This window comes from Anser anser, assembly GCF_964211835.1.
Source record: "Anser anser genome assembly, chromosome: 5".
NCBI classification, from domain to species: Eukaryota; Metazoa; Chordata; class Aves; order Anseriformes; family Anatidae; genus Anser; species Anser anser.
The window spans coordinates 13,457,005-13,476,494 of NC_139725.1; the positions used below are offsets into that span (position 1 = coordinate 13,457,005).

At 36.3% G+C, this 19,490-nt stretch overlaps 1 protein-coding gene across 5 annotated transcripts in view; it reads left to right on the plus strand.

Annotated features, from left to right (window-relative positions):
* FUT8 (fucosyltransferase 8) overlaps positions 1-19,490 on the plus strand; it is a 141,118-nt gene that overhangs the window by 65,336 nt on the left and 56,292 nt on the right. For 3 of the 5 annotated variants that reach the window (XM_083840451.1, XM_083840450.1, XM_083840454.1), the window contains one exon: positions 2,832-2,912. The gene's annotated coding sequence lies outside the window, so the exon portion shown is untranslated. The remainder of the gene's footprint in view (positions 1-2,831; positions 2,913-19,490) is intronic. The other 2 variants (XM_083840453.1, XM_083840452.1) reach the window with 1 other exon arrangement.

A 19,490-nucleotide genomic window follows, 5' to 3' on the forward strand; every position in this document is an offset into this window, starting at 1 on the left:
TGGATTAAGCTTAGTATTGGACCTCTTATAAGGATATATTTTTATAAATAAATTCATTTTAATAAAAATAAAAGGTAGCAAGTACGTACAATGTACCCAGTAATTTGAAGTCAGAATCAGGCACATAACCAAAGTTTTCCTATGGTGAGGTCACTTCATGACCTTTATCATCAAAAAGATGTGCAGGGGGTAGGGGCAGACCTGTCTGGAAGGCACCTCTGTCCAATTAATCTAGTGATGTTTGTAAATTTTGCCAAGGTGATTGAACAGTAGATGCAAAAATTTTTTAAATAGTTGTGGGTATTTATAAAGATCAGTTTTCAAGGATGTATTAATAATATCAGGTTGGCAAATTGTAAGCTTCTGGGTAGCTGTTAACTTTTGAATGACAGAATAGGCTGGCTATTTTTTTCCAGAGTTTCCTAGCGAAATCTGGGAGCAGGTAGTCCCTTTACATTAGTTAGGATGATCTTAAATATAGGGTTTAATTTTTTTCCTCTTAGTAATAGATTTATTGATAGAGAAAAAATTACTCATCTTCTACACCTCGACTTTAGTACAACATTTGTTACTTTGCAACTTACTCTGAGCAGGTTATGGACTACAAAAACATTCTACAACCAGTGCATAGGTGGTTGCAAAACGGTGCGCAAAACTTGAGTTAAAATGTTATTGCTGTACAGATAGAATCTGTTAAGTGGAGCTGGGCTGCACAGCTTCATGTTAAACCGACTCAGTATATTTCACTGTTTTGTAGTGTTTTTGGAGTTACTCACATTGTGGAAAAATTTGCTTGGAGCAGAGGTATAAAATACATTGAAACTTCTTTTTTTTTTGTTTCCTTGCAACATTTGTCAAGAACTTTTAAGTAGCTACTTTAAGCTGATTTGTATGTCTGTATGGAAAAAAGATGGAAATATATACATTCTTTCTTCTTATTGTTCTGGTCTGTTTTTATCTTTTTTAGTATATCACAGCTGACAATTTTGTGGAGCTTTTTGTAGGGTGTGGTGAAGTGCCCAGCCTAGTATGACTCTGGCCTTTTGGTGGACTGCCTGTAGTTCCATTGCTTATAGATGCATCAACTTGTAAATTTACTAGTAATTCTTTTCATTACATGAACTTTTAACATTGCCACTTTGTTTACTATGAGTCAATCTGCTTAAATCTATTTTTCCGTATGTGTGGCTTATGTAGTATGCTGCTTTGTGCTTGGTATTGGAGTTGCGAATATGGACTTGTAAGAAGATACAGCCTAATGCCTCATGAAACTAATACTAACCATCATTCTGGGCTGTGCTCTAATGGCTCCCCTACAGGGGCAGCTCTTGGAACAGGTGGGCTCCATACTCAGTTTTTCTTGGCTTGCCAACTGCCCTCTAGCCAATAGCTTCAATTCTCCATTGTTGTGACACAGGCAGTGTAACTGATTTGATGAGAGGTGCAATAAAAGAACTAGTTTAGTTTTACTGGAAAGCTAAAATCCTGTTGTTACTGCTTGTATGTGGGGTAACTGTTGTGTTTTTGCTTTGGATTTCTGAGATTCTTTATCATGGGAAAAGCTGTACATTTTTATTGAGTGCCACCTTAGCTGAAGTATACTGGAACTATCAATCTCAAATGGAAATGAAAATAGGCCATCTCACTGTTTCCCCCAGGCATTCAATTTTTGGAAGTTCATGGGCTCTGACATTGTAGGTGCAGATTATTTTAAATAATTTATTGCATGAATGAAAAAAATACAGAATTCAGCCCTTTCTTTCTTTTTGATTTTTTTTATCACTGTTGCTGCTTGAGATTTTTAGAGTTGCCAGTTCAACTTGTTCATTTGACAGTACCATTGCTGAACTTCTTTTAGAAATATAAAATCACTTAATCTCATTTTTGATTGAAAGTTATTAATTTGGCAGAGTCCTCATTGCAGTAAAATACAGTTATCAGAAGCACTTATCGTTTTCTCTTCACTCCTATTCCTAGCACTATTGTTAGTCTAATTGGTTTCCTATTTATTTTTCTTTTTGCTAACTTCCGCAATTTTGTTCCCTTCCTTGAAGTTAAGTTCATAAATTAGCTTTTTCCATATCCAATTTACGCTATCTCAAAGTCCTCTATTTGCAGCTTTTGATTGCTTTTTCTATTAAATGGCCAGCAATCGACACCTCGTTCAGTGGTATACAACTGTTCTGGAGTAGCGAGACTACCATGATGTAGTAACTCCATGCCTTGATAACCCAAAACTAAGATTTTATTTAAAATATATTGTATTATTTTGTACAGTCTGTGTGTATTATGTATGAACATAAGTACGTAGTATAGAACAGCTTAGTTTTCTTACATGTGGTTTAAAGGTAGAGCCTATTTTTTTCCCTGTAGCAAATGTTTGAGTAGTTTCCTATTTTAGTTTCTGGCATCTGGCACTGGGTTTTAGGATCTTGGTTGTATATTTTTTCGCATTTTTTTTTTTCTTTTAAAGCCTGTCTATATATATCCTAAGAATTACTCCACTGTTGTTTTTTTTTCCCCTCTCACTTCCTGAATTTGTTTCCCAGCCGCATTGAAGGCCTATACTTAACCTTTGTTTTTTTTGGCAACTGTGCAGGCAGTTGCTATTTTGTTGAACCACAATATAAAATGTTGTTGTTCATGTGTATTAATTTCTGTTTTCATAAGAGTTGTGCTATGTGTCAGTTGTCTAATCACAAATTATGTAAAACTGAGCAGTTTTTTAAATAAGAATGTTTACATGCATCTCTTGAATACTGCATGTAGCAGACAAAGGATGAAAACACAGATTAAAAACTAATGGTCTTCTTTTCCTCTTCTATTTTCAGAGAATTAAGTAGGCTTCAAAATGAAAGTGAGGAAGAAGAGTCCCTGAAAGTATCAATTTGAACAAAAATTGTTGCTGGTAGGTAAGTACTTCTTTCTCTTTGTAGTTGCTGCCACTGAGACAATAGCTAGATGTGAAGAAATTAGATGAAAAGCTGTGCTACTTAAGTAACAACTGAAAACTACCCTTCTGATTGTAAATGCATGTCAGTTGGAAGAAACAAACTTTTCAATTGAGAGGTCAGGTCCGTTGCTAGATGTTTTGTTGATCCAGTTTATGAAGAATGCATTTTTTTTTATGTCAGATTATTGACTAAACTGGATCAATCAGACACGTTTCACATTCCTTTTCTCACAGCACCCATTTTTCTCCCTCTTCCTCTCTTCCTGTCCCCTCTGAAAAGTGAAATTCTTCGATAGATGCAGTATGTATCCTCTGCCTTATGTGTAAAGCCCTTATTTGGCAGTATTCTTGGGCCCTTTCATCTTTATCAGACTTGCAGATATTACATGCATTTCTCATAGATAAGCAGTACTTCCGTAGAAGGGAGGCACATGCATGATTCTCTCAGGTTTCTCTGTGGGAACTGTGAGCAACTAGGCCACTGTGGCTGGAAACCGTCGTGGGATATTTCTCTGGGATATTCTAAATCCAGTGCTAGATTATCTCAAACGGTGACGTATTCAAAACTTAATATTACATATCCATATGCTTTTAAAAGTCTATGCAGGGGCTATAATATTAATTTAAATAGATGCATAATGAAAAATAAATCTTAAAATAGTAACTCTTCTTTCTGAAAATTGACTAGAGAGTGAAGTAAACTTCACTGAAATGTGAACTGAGTTGTGAACTTAGAACCCAAGCATGTTATGACATTCTTTTTTGATGCAACTGTAGAAAAGACTGCTGTGATCAGTATCATTAATATTGTGAATTATGGTAAGGATAAAGTTGTGAAAGTTTCTTGACCTTTCAAAATTAAACAAATTAGACAACTAGTTCAAAGCAAATTTGTTGCAGATGAGATGCTTTTACTGTTCATCCAACTTCAGTAATGATTGTGAATTAATCTGAAGACAGCTAAAGTACTTTGAATTATGGTCTATTTATACAGTCATAACTCTTGAAGTACTTTGATAGCTTAAGAATTTAATGGATGGTTTAAAAAAAAAAAAAAAAAAAGACAAATAGTTCTGAAGATCTCATAGCCGGGACAGAACAAAGAGTATGGAGGTAGCTTTCCAAGCACCCAGTTAGGTTTCCTGAAACTGGGTTAGCCATTGTCAGTGCTGTTGCTGAAAGACATTGTTTCCATTTCCTGAGCCCAGCTCTTGCTTCATTTTGCTCAGTCTCTGACTCCTGCTTGTGAACTGATTTATCTCACGAACCCAGCAAAAAGGTGACTTTTTTTTTTTCTTGCTTAGTGAGTTGGATCAGCTCAAATAAGAGTTCAGAAAGTGTTAAAATGGTGAAAAGGAAGAAATGAGAACGTGCAGGTAGGAGCAATGAGCGTGGGAGCATAACCTGACCCTTTAGGCAGCAGCAAGTTAGTAGATTTGTCCAGCAGTTTGTGGTAAGGCTGTATCAAAGTCACTAGATCAGAAATAGCCGATTTTACTTTTGAGTAGAACAGATACAGCCACTGTGATGGCATTAGATTAGAACTGAGTAATATCGCCAGATCTTTCCCAGTCCTTGCTGTTGGTAGGAGTGATCTGTCAGTACTGAATAGAAACAATGATACATGGGGAATATAATTTTTAAAAACTCTTAGTGGATAACTGGAAAAGCATTAATGCGCTCGTTCTCCCTCCCTCCCTTCCTCAGCCCGCTGATCCCCCCAAAAACATAAGTGAAATATCTATCTGTGTGTTCTAGGCCCTGGAAATGAATGACAAATAAGTACCAACTTGCATGAGCCTTGCAAACCTCATTTCTTGTCAGGATTGGCTGGTCCCTTGTACACAATGTTGTATAATTTCATAACACAGCAATTGGTCTATATCTTGGTTTACAGCTTTTTGTGTTCCTGTATGGCTTTTTATTCAGCTTTTTTCTTTTTTTTTTTTTTTTAGCTGAAACATTTTCATGTAAGGGTCTAAGTAACTTTTGATCTTTAATGCACCTAATTGCAAATGTATATATTCCAGATCTTACACACTAATTGCGAATTTGGTGGGATTAGAGAAGTTATCCTAGTGGATGCTATTTGGCTATAATTTAATATGTCCATAGTGCCTGAAAGATAACATTTCAAATATAATTGGTAATATGACTGGTTGAACAATTGTAACATTTTCCTGCCAAATGTCTGTCTGTCTGTCACAAACCTACATATGTATGTAGCATATGGTCTTCATTTGGATCTAACATACAGAGGAAAACTTGTATCAACATGAGAACTGAACTTATTTTTGTGATAGCATATTTGGATCTACCTTCTGAGCCCATTCCAAATTCTTTATTCTGTAAAACCTTCCCAATGACCTGTTCTTTGTGACTTCGTTTTGGTAGTTGTCAGCTAGAAAAGTGGAAGAAGATAAAAATGCTCCTGTCAGATGTGGACAAATGGCAAGGTTACATCCACAATATAAAAATATTCTGTAGTTAGTTTGGCTTTCTTTATTTTTAAAGAAAGATGTAATCATACTATCCTGATAATTCTGTACTTCATTGTGTCTATATTTTTATGTACTTCATTGTGTCTATATTTTTATTATTAAATGGTGGCTAATAAACTCTTTGGAAACTGGTAGAACCCTGTTAACTTAAAAAGGTCTTCATTTAATTGTTTTTGCTCTTCAGTCATGGCTTTTTTTTTTTTTATTTGGTGTCCTGTTTTGTAGAGGTGTACAAATAACCTAGTTCTAAAGGGAAGGAGAAAAATGAAATGCCTCGCTGCTTACAGGGTGATTCATTTGAAATGGATCCCAATGATACTAACTTCTAATCAGACTGATCTTTCCTGAAGATATTTGTTGTAATTCATGCTAACTGTATTAAAATTGCTTAATGAATCCAAAAAAAATGTCGGTAAACAGGGAACTTTCACACCCTCAGGAAGGTTTCTTAAAGGCTGCCTAGTGTGTGTGGGTTCTTTGTCATTGTCTTTTTTAGCTCTTGGGGAGAATGTATGGCTCAAAATAAATCTATAAAAGTTGTAGGTTCAATAATAGGAAGAGATCACTGTTAAATTGCTTGGTAAGCTGGGCTTATTTGAAGAACTTGTATTTGGATAGAATCAGATGTGTGGTCCCAAGCCTAGAGACTAACACTGTAGATTGCATTTACAGATTAGAGACAATATTTTGGAATAAAACAACAGTAGGATGGATGGGAGGGGAGGTGATATTGCTGTGTAGAATATTAATGGACTGTTCTGGGCATGTTATGGTAAGGTCTGAGGTCTAGTCTTCAGAAGTAATTGTAGAAAGTAGGAAGGGGTTTAGAAAAGAGCTATGAGTCATTCAAAGTCTGGGAAAGTATATCTCATTTCGGAGATTTAATACGCTTATTCTAGTATTCTAGTTACCAACCATAGACCAAATATTTGATCAATTTATCTGGGAATCTGTCATTCTCATTTAACGTGGATGAATCAGATGGAACGTATTTAGTGAAATACATGCCTTACCTCGGACAAAATGCATGGTTCTGATGCAAAAATTGAGTTTCAATGTTTATTGGATTTCAGTGATCGGTCTGTGGGATGTCAAGTTATGCTGGAGACAGAATGAATACATTCTGAATAAACAATACCTTCCCTTGCCCTGCAAGCTTTTTAAATTAACCCTAACAATACCTAGTTCAACATGAATTCCAGAAAGCATTGTGACTGGAGCAATTAGCCTTCATTCATACTGTATAAAAATATGTGTAAAAGTGGCTGAGCTTTAAATAGGCTTTTTATTAGAAACATATTCTTGATATTTTTTAAACCAATTTATTGAAGTAGGAAGAAAATCTGTATGCATGTCTGTAGCAAAGCTCCCAGTTCAACATTTTGATCTTAATAATAACACTTACGGTAACTTTGCCTATCTCAGTTTCAGTACTCAGCTCTTGATGATAAAGATGAATTTTGTATAAAAATAAACTTCTTGCAAATGAAAAAGTCTGCTACTAACTTTTTTCCTGCTACAGGCCTTATGCTTCAGTCTGTGTAATGTAAACTGCACAGATCTTTTCAGCATGCATGAATGGTAGAATCATGTTGGTTGCAAGGGACTTTCTCTTAGTCCAGCCCCTCAATTGCAGTTCCAGTTAGAGTGGCTTGCTCAAGGTCCAGTCCTGTCTGGACAAGAATGCAGATTCCACAACATAAGTTTGTGATTGTCACAAAAACTGTGATGACAGTTTCATACTATCTCTGTTTGGAATCTATTAGAAACATTATTTCCTTGTGAGCAGCCGTCTATTTCTTTTAAGACTGAGAAGAGGGTACCAAAGTAACATCAGTGAAAATAAATTCACTGAACTGAGACATGCCAGAGCATACAGACCCTTAGAGAAAGCAAGGAGACTTTGAATACCATCACGAAGCCTGACAAATGGATGAAGGGAGTTCAGGGAGGTAGTTTGTTGCTTTTCTGTTCTTGCAGAAGCCTGATGTTCTCTCTTGCCTTCAGCTTCTGGTTGCAGCTCTGAGTATGTGATAAGAAAAGGAAACAAAAGAATTAGCTCTCAAAGTATCTTAAAAACCTGGTTGGCCATAAAAAGCCCATGAAACAGCTCATAAGCTATTGTGTTCTGGCAACAAGATAGAATTTCTGTTTTTGTATTACCAAAATGGTTAATTGTGAACATAAATATATTGAAACCAATACCATAAAATACAATACATGGGAGATTTGAAATACTCTGTGAAAGCAAAATAGTAATTAGTTGGCCAAACTAACTGATTTTTAAGCCAGATTTGGAAAGTAAACTGGCAATATGAATAATAGAAAGACAATTCTTGTTTTTCTTTTTTGTGCTGTTTCAGAAAAGTTTTGAGCAGGTGCCTTTTCCATGCCATGATTGCCCTCAAAATCATACAGCAGCTGTAATCACCCCTGCCTCTAAAATTTTGGCAACCATTAGTGTGCTATTCCTACACTTGTATCTTCAGCAACTCAACAGTTCACCCTGCAGCCTTTTTGTAGCTGCAAGCTGTGCTAACTGTATACAGTTCTCTTGAGAGCGATGGCAAACCACTCCTGGAACAAACTGATCTAATTCAAATAGATTCTCTTAGGAAAAATGTAATGGTATTTGTCTTTTTTTTTTTTTTTCCTTTTCCCCCCCTCTCTTGTTTAATGTGGTGAATGAAATAAATTTGTGCTTTCCATCAGTGGCCTTTGGCTGAGGTATCACTTGCCTGAAAGAAGGGTTTTGATTAGGAAAAAAGGAAGAAATAGCTTAGGAAATGATTTTCTGTGCTTCTCTGTTGGTACAAAGGCTGCTCAGCAAGCAGAGATGAGGTATGATGCCTTAAGAGGCAGTGCAACAGGACTATGTATAGTAGACCATCCACTTGGGAAGAAAAAAAGGAAGAAGGATTGTCATTGACTATGGAGATGGAAATGGGACCTTATTTTATTGCTGAGGGAATGAGTGTGTTACAAAATATTGCAAAGCAATCCCATTACAGTTCTCAGCACCATGTTCCACTCTGTCAACAGCTTATCAACATAGCTTTACCCTTACCAAATTCAACTTACTACTGGGAACATTTTACCCTTAGTCACATGTTCTATGTAAAATACAATGTGTAACAGAAATATTAATTTCTGTGAAACCCATCCTCCTCTCAAGGCATTACCAGCTTTCAACTAAATGCATATTCAAAGGTCATGCTTCATCTTTGTATGCAGTAGTTGTATCACTCCTTTCTTCTCCTTAGACACTATAGAATTTCACCTATCAGGCTAAAGGTAGAATATTTCAGAACAAATGTTTACATTGCAATTATGCCATTGAATATATGCTTTTCCAGGAAAAATGCTACTTGGTTTTCAGGAAGTCCTATTTTTAAGATGCATTCTGCACTTTTCTGCCCAACCATGTTAATATTAATGATATTCCTTTTTTTTAACCATAGAGAAGTCCCCCTTTTTCTTCTATCTTTAAGATTGGCTTAGGAAAACAGAACTGGTATATGTCTCTTCAGTCATGATCTATCCCATTTTAGAAGTCTGTTGCCTTAAAACGTTCTTTCTCCTTCATGTTATTGCAGGAATTGCATGAATTGCAGTGCTGCACAGGATGTCACGTATTTTATGGCTCTTTATATGTGGGGATAGCTATTGACTTCGCATTTTCCATACCAAATTGATTATTTGGTGGCTGACAGTAGTCTGGGATTGCAAACTTCCAGAGGGCGATCGTCCCATTTTTCCCTTTTGTCAAATGACTTTGTCACTGGTGTTACGTGGCAGTTGTATTTGTCATGAATGTAAACTTCTATGTCAGAAGGATGTGAGGGGATTGCTCATTGTCCTATAACTGTAACAGTGAATGATCTTATAACTAGGTGCTTTTTTTTTTCACAGGCCCAAAAGCACCACTCAGCACTGTGCAGCTGGCCCATGAATGCTTGCAGCAGTTGGTGATTTTTATGCACCATCTGTATCATGCATCCTTTCTCCTTGATTATCTTGTCTTCATTTCGGCATGATTTGGTAGTTATTGAAGTCAAGTAAATATGGAAAAATTATGTAAGCTATTGTTATGTGTACATAACACTCATCTCAGAAGGATTTGTGTACTGAGAAGGAAGACAAAATGAAAACTCCACGTTTTAAAAGCTCACACTAAAAATCAATGAATAGAATTGTGGGAACTTTGAGTTTTCATAATTTCCTTAATGCTGTGATTAGTACCCTACAGAGCATTGTAAAACCATCTATTAATCGTATCTTAGGCAGTGATAAAGATGGCTCTGGAATATTACCTGTATTGCGTATCTCTCTTGATGCAAGATTTTGTGAACAGGAGCTGGAACAGTGGCAAAAACAAGTGTGTGTGCCGTCATGTGTCACTAGTAGCAGCAGTATGGCAACTGATACTTTCTTAAATGAAACTTTTTCTAGTGTAGCAATACTATGAAACTTTTTCTAGTGTAGCAATACTATTAGAATAGGATCTTTATGGTGTTTGTATTTCTCTATTACTAAACCATTTCTATTTTAAATTAACATCCAGATTACAGATACTTACACTAATTTTGTCCCACTGGTTTCATTCAAGCAATTCTATTTTTCTTTGTCTGCTGCTTTCCATATTTTCTTACCATTTTATAGCATTGTTTCCTGTTTTTCCTAAGATATTCCAGAAAAATAATTTGTGTACTTGGAATCTCTGATTTTTAATTCATAATCGTTGCTGTTAACTAGTAGATAATTCTCAACTGTATTGTGTTATGAAATGATTTGTATGTGAATGTATTACCAAGCTTTGTAGGAGGGGAAAAGTTAATGCTGATACTTCTGAAATTATTTTTGCAAAAACTGAAAATTGAACAGTCATTCTACATCAGTGCTTTGTAATACCTTTGACACAATACATTTCTGAAAACTGCTTCTGTTCTGGAACGTACACTTTGAATCAAAAGAAATAGCATGCATGTATACTCCGAACACACTACAGAATCAATGCTACAGAACTATTCAGTTGATTCCTGCATTTTTCAACTAGTAGCTTATATTCTTTTAGTTTTTTATTCTTTATTCTTTGCTTGCTCAGTACAATAGCAGTGTTCTAGGGAATGTCACTAGGATGTGCCCAGTGTAAAATAATCTCTGAGTTTGCTCTGAGCAGCATTCATATTGGAGTTCATTATTATTTTGGTGCTTCACTGTAGCAGGGACCATAGCATAAAGCAAGGCCAAGAAAAAGAAAACTCAAGCTCTGCTCACAAAATTACTGGAATGCAATTCATGCATTCTGATGGCTTCAGGGAGTATCTTAATAACATACGTACTCCCACCCCCTCACTCTGCTTGTGTTTCTTCCACATGCCTTTTGGAGCAATGATCTCTCAGGCTTGAGCTCTATAAATCCCTCATTTTTTTTTCTCCATTTGCCTTATTTTGAAGGATTGCTCATTGCCTACATTTCACTCTTTTGTTTGCATTTACTCATTCATAATTTAGTAATTGGTTGTAAACAAATCATCTGGAGATGGAGTCGATGACAGAGAGAATGAGACAGTTTCCTGATGCATGCCAAGTACAATCGTTAGGTTCTGTACGAATTTCTGAAATCCGTAGATCTTCTCTACCCCTGTGTGTGCTGAGACTCAAAACAGGCTACAAAGAGGCATCAGAAGACTTAACTACTGGCAATTTAAACAGAATGTTGTTAGAAATTATTACTTCCATGCAGGTATGTGCTGTCCAAATCCACTTTTCCTGTACTCTTACCAAGTCATTGCCAGATACGTTTCTCTGCTATTTCTTTAGTGACTTTGCAAGCAAGTATGCGCCCACATAGAATCACAAAATGGTTTAGATTGGAAGGGACCTTGAAGATCATCTAATTCCACCCCCTGCTTCCAAAGACAGGGACACCTCCCACCATACAATGTTGCCCAAAGCCCCATCCAACCTGACCTTAAATACTTCCCGGGGTGCGGCATCTACAACTTCTCTGGGCAACTTGTGCCAGCGCCTCACCACTCTCACAGTAAAGAATTTATTCTGAATATCTCATTTAGATCTACCTTTTTTATTTTAAAATCATTACTCCTTGTCCTATCACTGCACTCCCTGATAAAAAACCCATCTCCAGCTTTCTTGTAGGTGCCTTTTAGGTATTGGAAGGCTGGTTTAAGGTCTCCCTGGAGCCTTCTTTTCTGTTGGGGCTGGGTGCTCCAGCCTTCTGATCATCCTCATAGCCCTCCTCTGGACTCGTTCTAACAGATTCATGTGCTTCTTGTGCTGGGGGCCCCAGAGCTGAATGCAGTGCTCCAGGTAGGGTCTCATGAGAGCAGAGCAGAGGGGGAGAGTCACCTCCCTCGACCTACTGGCCATGCTTCTTTTGATGCAGCCCAGGATATGGGTGGCTTTCTTGGTTGCAAGAGCACATTGCCCGCCCACATTGAGCTTCTCACCAACCAGCACCCCCAAGTCCTTCTCCTCAGGGCTGCTCTCAATCCATTCTCTGCCCAGCCTGTATTTGTGCTTGGGATTGCCCCAGCCCTCATGCATACAATAATTTTTGCATTTTGAATCCATATTCTTTTTAGCAGCCAGAGTATAAACAAATGCTTTATCCTTTTTTTTTTTTTCTGTACACACCTACAGTATTTTTTCAAAAATGCATTTTTATTATGTTACTCTGCTTAACGCTGTAACTCCTTTTGATTTTGGTCTAATTCCTGGCCTGTTATGATGAGTAATCAAGTGTCTCATTCATCTAGAAAGATTGCTGTATTTATGAATTGATTATCTTCCTTCAGCAGCTCAATTGCTCAATGTGATTGCTTGCTGAGGAGCTGAGGATTCCTCAAAGCAAGAGGAATTATGCCACTTTTTTCCACCTCTTCCTCTGGAGCAGTTTGTAGAGTCAAATTTTGGAGAGTGTACTATGTGTTGCTTTTTTTTTTTTTTCTCATGTCATTTGATTGTCCAAATACAGGAATGGATTAGAAAAATATATTATTCCTAAGTAAACAGGGAAGAGGAGTTATCATCTGGTTCTCAGCTTGTTATAAAATCACTAAAAAAAATAATAAAAAAATACCAATTTTGAAAATTCGTTTGGGATCATTTTGGTAGAAGGTATCACAGTACAAAGTGTTTAGGAGAACCTGGTGTTTTTCTTACTTTATTATCAGAATAAATTCACTTTTTTGCCCTATTTCATTTTGTTATTGATAATGGTCTCCTGAACATTTTAAAATCATCTGCATTTATAAAAAAAATCAGAATGGTAATTATGCAAAGAATGTTTTGATTATGATTGATTGTGATGATTTATTGAGTTTCATGCCTTTTTATTATATCCTAATGGTCAGTGGTTTTGATTTATAAAATACCTTTTTTGTCAAGCAGAGGAAAAAAAAAAAAAAAAAGCTTATGTAAAACTGTTCCAAAGGCCTGTATTGTAAGTGAGAAGGCTTCTTCCACAGAGCTGAAATGATGGCCTACATTATTTTTTGGTAATGTAAGTGCTGCTTTCATAAGATGTAGCCTTATTCTAGTTGGCTATAGTTCTGTACTAGGACCAGATCCTATTCATATGCATTTATGGAATTAAGTTTATTGTATAACTATTGATTATATTGATATCTCTACCAGAAAAATGGAAGATGACAAATTTAACAGAACCTTATTTAAATAAAGAATTCCAAAGCTAGTGTTGGAGGCAAAAGATCTGTAAGATTCATTTCTGTACCAAGAAAATCTGGAGAAACTTTGAAAAAGAGTTATTGCATATATGCTTGAGTGTGTTATATTAGTATATTACCAACATAGACCTGTTCTTATCAATAAACTGTACTTAAATTTTCTATTGTTGGCAAGGCTTTTCAATAATCACTGTTAGAAAAATGAAGGTCTGCTGCAATAAGAGAAACTGTCTTTTTGTGAACTTGTAAATCAAAGGGAACAGAAAAAAATGGAATATATGGTTATTTTTCATAATAAAGCAGTGCACAGATTGATCTTATAATGTTCAAGGAACTGTGCTGAATTATGTGTCATCATTAGAATAAATTATCTGGAAAGCAGAGTGTCTCGAGTTTTTCCAAACAGAATCAGTATAGGAAACCTTAGCATTATATTTGGTTATAAATAATTTTGACATAATGCTTACATTTTGAGTGTCAATGTTTTGTACTCTTCTCTAACATAGAGTAGGAGTGAAGAAAGTTTGCAAGGAGTATGTATTGAGATTTGAGAGAAGGTCTTCCTCTGGTTAGGTAATGAATTAAAAATAAAGAAATAAAATCTGAATGATACTAAATAAACATATGCATATAGTATTTTGTGAAGAATAACACTATTTATGTTACTCAGTACAGTATGTGAAAGCATTTTTTGCATACTATGTGAAAACATTAAAACAAATGACAACTACAGACTACAATGCAAACTACTTTACATTCCATAAACATAAATCTTCACTGGGTAGAAAACAAGCTATCCCTCCCCGGCCCCCTGAGTTGTTCTGTATTTCATTGGTATGTTTTATGTGCACTTAAAACAACCATCACAGTTTTCAGTTTAGTTCAATTTGTTTTGGTTCAGGTTTAACAAAATGTTAAAATACTACTTCAAGTTCATTTCTGGTTCAAGGAAAATTAAGATTTTCAGTGCATTTTTAGGAGTTGAATTCAACTCACTTCATTAAAGGCATAATTCAAAACAATGGCTTTAAATGCTCCCTTTTTCTTGGTTATGATCTTAATATGCATTGCTTAAGAAAAACTGTGAAACATTTTGTCTAGCAGTTGTTGCTGTTTATTGCATATATATTTTTTGTGTATTGTAATATGAATATGAAAATGTATTTTTAAAGTCCTTTCCAGATTTTGACAACACATAAATGTTTTTATATTTATGCATAACTGAGTTTCTTTAAAAACTGAATTCACCAGCTCCACCTCACTATTTTCTAAAAGACTATCTAGTTTTGTTATAAAATTCTCAGTGTTTGAACTCAGGCAAGCCATCATAGGGCCTTCACTATCATTAAACACCTGGTTATCTATGTGGGTGATAATTTAACATCTCACAGATATAACCTACCTTCCTGGGTCCTTTAGAATCCTTGTCATCAAAAAGTTACTTTCCATGTAAGAGTGACATCAATATCATCTAATGCCAGATTTATGAGACCGTTTCTACCTTAAAATTTTCTGCCTTCTTGTTGCCCCTTGATCCGTGAACCTGGAGCTGGTTGCTGAAGGTCTTCAAAAGTCTCTTTGGTGTTCTTCTCTATCTAAAATCTCCTATTTTAGCAAATTCACCTTCAAAGAACTGAATTAATTTCTGAATATCTCAAGGTAGATGATTGTGTATATCTTTGAGACATTCATGGGAAGCCCCTACCCTCCACTTAGCTTCTGCTGACATTTAGGTTTTAATTGTAAGTCTGTGTTGTTTTTTTCAAATGGGGGTCATAGAATGATTTTGTTTTCTTGATTTAGTGGTGCCTTTTGGTTTTGTGAATAACTCCAGCAATGAGGAAGTCAATCGTTTATCTTCCGCCCATCCTGTGGAGCTGAATTCCAGCACCATCCAGACTCCCCTTTGCCTTTCTAGATCATTCTGTGTTGGGATGTATTGTGCTGGAACAAGTCTGTGACACTGGCACGCAGTTTTTATCTGTGGCAGGCCCTTGGCCAAACTCCTTAGCAGAAGTGTTCCCAGAGCAGGGACTCCGGCAGGAGGTGGCTCAGAACCACGGAGAGCTCTTTGAATACCGGCGTGTGGAATGGTGGGCGTCTCATCCTTCCTGATGCAGTTGCTACAGTGAGGCTGAACGGTTCAGAGATAAAGGAAGTTGAGTGGAATGGCTGACAAAAACGGTGCTGAAAATAGAAATGAGAAGATAATATCTGGTATAAAAGAGTAGGGAGTAGATGAAAGAAGTGTAACTTGCAAGTTCAAGAATTGTGCGATGCAGCTCAAGGACAGCTAAACTTAGGAACAACTGACCATGAAACAGCTAGATCTGTATTACAAAGTGAACAGGGTGTTCACCACAAAGGAAAACACTGCTTTTCTCCCAAATAGTGAGTCCAAGTGCAAGGATTCTAAGAGTTTAATGGCTTTGTAAATAGTATTGTAAACTTGCCTAGGAAATGAGAAAAACACAACTGTAGTTTTTTTCTGCAGGTTTGACCTTTTTTTACAACCATATTTCAGACTCCACATTACAGAATCACAGAACTGAAGGGGTTGGAAGGGACCTCGAAAGATCATCGGGTCCAACCCCCCCGTGAAAAATAGATCACGGATCAGCAATGCACTTACACATAGTGTGGCCAAGATCAGATGCAGTAAGCAGTCTGGTTTTGGTGGCATGGAGCTCCATGAAAGCTGTGCAGCAGAGTAAATTAGGCAACATGAACCTATATGCTAATGCAGATAAATTGCTTCCCATACTTGAATTAACTCATTAGTTACAGATCAGATATCTCTCCTGTCTTTGTGGTGTGTAAGGTTCAGTGTCCTAAAGTAAAAGTTTTTGATCTATAAAAATAAAACAGCGTTTAAAAGAAAAGTGGAGTGCTGAGGGGAATTTTTACACATTAAGATACATATATTGTGGCATAATGGAATTAAATTTAAGGCAAATACTCCTTTATCATATGGCAGTATTAGTATTTCAACAGTCTTCAACATTTTTTTTTCTAGTAAAAACATGGTAGAAAACAGTCTTAAATTAGAAGATGGTGATACAAAGTGAATCTATAATACTTCAATAATGATCACTGCAGATATTTTCTGTCTGATGTGGTTAACTCAGAACTGTTTTCTAGCGTTTCTTTTACTTTGTTGTCAAATCACCCAATCTCCAAGTCTCCTGAGTGTAGCAAGGAAGGCATTTAGCTCAGTTCTGTGACTCCTTTTCAAGCTTCTGAGTATGATATAGCCTTCCCTTCACCAGGAGTTTGAAAAACCTCCTGGTTGCAAATAGCACTCGTTTTCTTGTGGCTGCCAAGTGTCATGCAGTTTCGCATAACAATTACAAACTCAGTAGCTTTCTTATCTGTCTGTTTTTCAGCTTGATTTATAAACATCCAGCTGAGTTGTGAACAGGCTGCTGCTAAGTTTCTTGTTTATTAGATGTTGCATATTGCTTTAATGCCAGCCAAAGAAGAAATATCTGGTCTCTGATCTTGCTTCTGATGTTTGCAGCCATTAAGGAATGGTGTGGGGAAGCTGGTGGCAGAGAAGCATTTCAAAGTTGGTTTAGCACCAAAAGAATGGAAGGATCAAATACTAGCTAAAGGTTGTCCATTCCTGCCCCTACCACTCTGTTCCTTACCCAAGGTATTGAGATTATACTGGCATTTGGCAGCTGTGCTGCCCCCCAAGCAACATCAGTATCCCTCACCATTATCTCCAGTTTCTGCCTCTGGCAAATATCCATTCCTGATTGTGCCTTTGGAGAAAAAAAATCAAAAGTTAGGCCATTGTGGCTAAAAGTTGTCTGAAAGATTATCAAGCTCAGTAAGCATTTGTGAGTACATTTTAACTGGCTAGAGTGCCTTGCAATCCACTCTTCTGAGAAGCGATAGTGAATGTGTAGCTTACATGCAGTTTAAATGCAACTTGCGTTTTTGAATCACATTGTAACCAGTAGTCGGTCATGCTGACATAGAGGCTGTGGGTTAATATAAATTCTCAGCTGCTGGAAGAAGTCAACCAGCAGCATATTGCATTGATCAAATGTTCCACTGAGTCTTGTTCTGATCTCTTCATCTCTTCAAAATACATGGCATAGTAGGTGGCTATTGACCATGTTAAGATTTGGTATGCAGCTTGGTAGGCTAAGAAGACTGGCCTTCTTTGCTCTCGACTTCTACTGATCTCCAGTGGTGTTTTACACAACTGTGGGTATTAAATTCTGTGCTCTGTTAAGAACATACTAAGTTCTGTAAAGAAAGGGATGGGCTGTTTCTGTTCATCGATTCTTACCTGACTAGTGCAAGCCAGAAAACTCAATTCTTTTCAAACTTTTGAGTGATTACTATATATTTGTAAACGTTTTTGAAGCGTCATTTTAAATGGAATGAGTGACAGAGAATCCATTATCTCATTACGTTATCCGTTTCAATAGTTAATTCCTTTAGCTGTTATACATTTACAGATGTAGACCGTCCTTTCCCCTGTCTCATAAGCTTAATTTATCTAGGTTAAACTCCTAGACCTTGGATTTTGTTAGGCCTTTGTTTGCAAATGCAAGAAGCAATCCATCATCAGAAATCCTTTCATTTTTAATGTAAGTTATGGTGTCCTGCTAACTTTCATTTCTTTTACTATATTGTTTCCTCAGACTTAACACTCATTCTTCCTATTCTCTTTTGGAATGAGGTTTTTGCAAGGGCTATTAGTAGATTATTAACTTATTACTGTGGAGGAAGATCATGCTTGGTGTTTCAAATTTTTATAATTCATTCTTGGCCATGACTGCTAGATTAGGGTTGTATAGTGTTAATTCAGTAAGCAAACAGGAATAAATAAACCTCCCCTCTTACGTAATTGTCCTGTTCATTTACTAAGATGACTATATCTTACAGAGACATTTGGTTAGTTCATGTAAGACAATTTTTAACCTTGTTGTGTTTCTGGTTAATGTATTATTTTAATAGTTAAAAGGAATTGTAAAACTGAAGACTGTTTTATCCATTGCTTATTAAAATGAGTCTATATATATAATTTCCATGGAGAAGCATATTGTTCCTGTAGATTACTCTCCTCTCTTTCTAAAAGAAAAATCTCCAGTTGCTTTTTGTCTAAGTGTTTGACAGAGAACCTTGAGAGTGTTTGAAAAGCAAGCTGTATATCTCTTTTCCTTTTAAGGTACAATTCCCTCTTTTGTTTAACATTGCATCAGTTGTCTACTGAAACTTCAACAGCTGTCTACATGAAAAAAATGCTTAGAAATTACTGCATCTTTTTTTATGCTTTCAAATGTAGTATGTTATAAAAACTGTAATCGCTTATTTTTATTACCTTATCTAAAACAGAGGGTTGCTCGATATTATCAAACAGTATCTGTTTAGATGGTTGATGACATCCCTAGTTCTAAAAAGTTATTACTTTGGTTAATTCTGAGCTCTTGTTGAACTATTTCAAATTCAGTGTCCTATATATACTTTCATCTTAAAAATCCCAAGCGCTGTGGGTATATCTTCCTGCCAGGGAGTTTGTTGTGGTGAAGATCAGAAATTATAGTATTTGAAAGCTTCATTATTGAATAAATCTACACTTGCAATGGAATTCAAAAGGATGGTGAATTCCATTAAGAAAATGTTTAATTAGAGAATAATCTGTTGATTGTGTAAATAATCCGCTCATCTGACACAAAATTATAAGGGAGTATACGGAGAGAAAATTACACAGATTGCTCAGAGAAATCCACAGAGATATAAAATCAGGCTTTTACAAAAACAGTAGTAAAGATGAAGGTATGGATGTAGAAGTAAATAGTAAATAAACCTCATGATTATGTTTACTTATGTCCTGTCGTGCATGTAGATAGAAGTTGAGAAGAAAAAAAAGAAGCAACTTTATACAATAATTAAATGTACGTATGGAATACTACAAAATTTATGTCCTTGTTCCAGAAAAGGTATTAGAAAAGGAAGTGGCTGAAGGCATGAATTGACAGTGACTTGTCCTGCAAGGAAGAGTCTTAGACTGGAGGAGAGGCAATATTAGTGCAGTTCCTTGTGGATTGCATCTGTTACCCATCTCAGGTTCATGATGATATCACAGAATCATAGAATATCCCCAGTTGGAAGGGACCTACAAGGATCATCGAGTCCAACTACTGGCACCACACAGGTCTACCCAAAAATTCAGACTATATAACTAAGTGCACAGTCCAAACACTTCTTAAACTCCGACAGGCTTGGTGCCGTGACAACGTCCCTGGGGAGCCTGTTTCAGTGTGCAACCACCCTCTTGGTGAAGAACCTTTTTGTGATATCCAA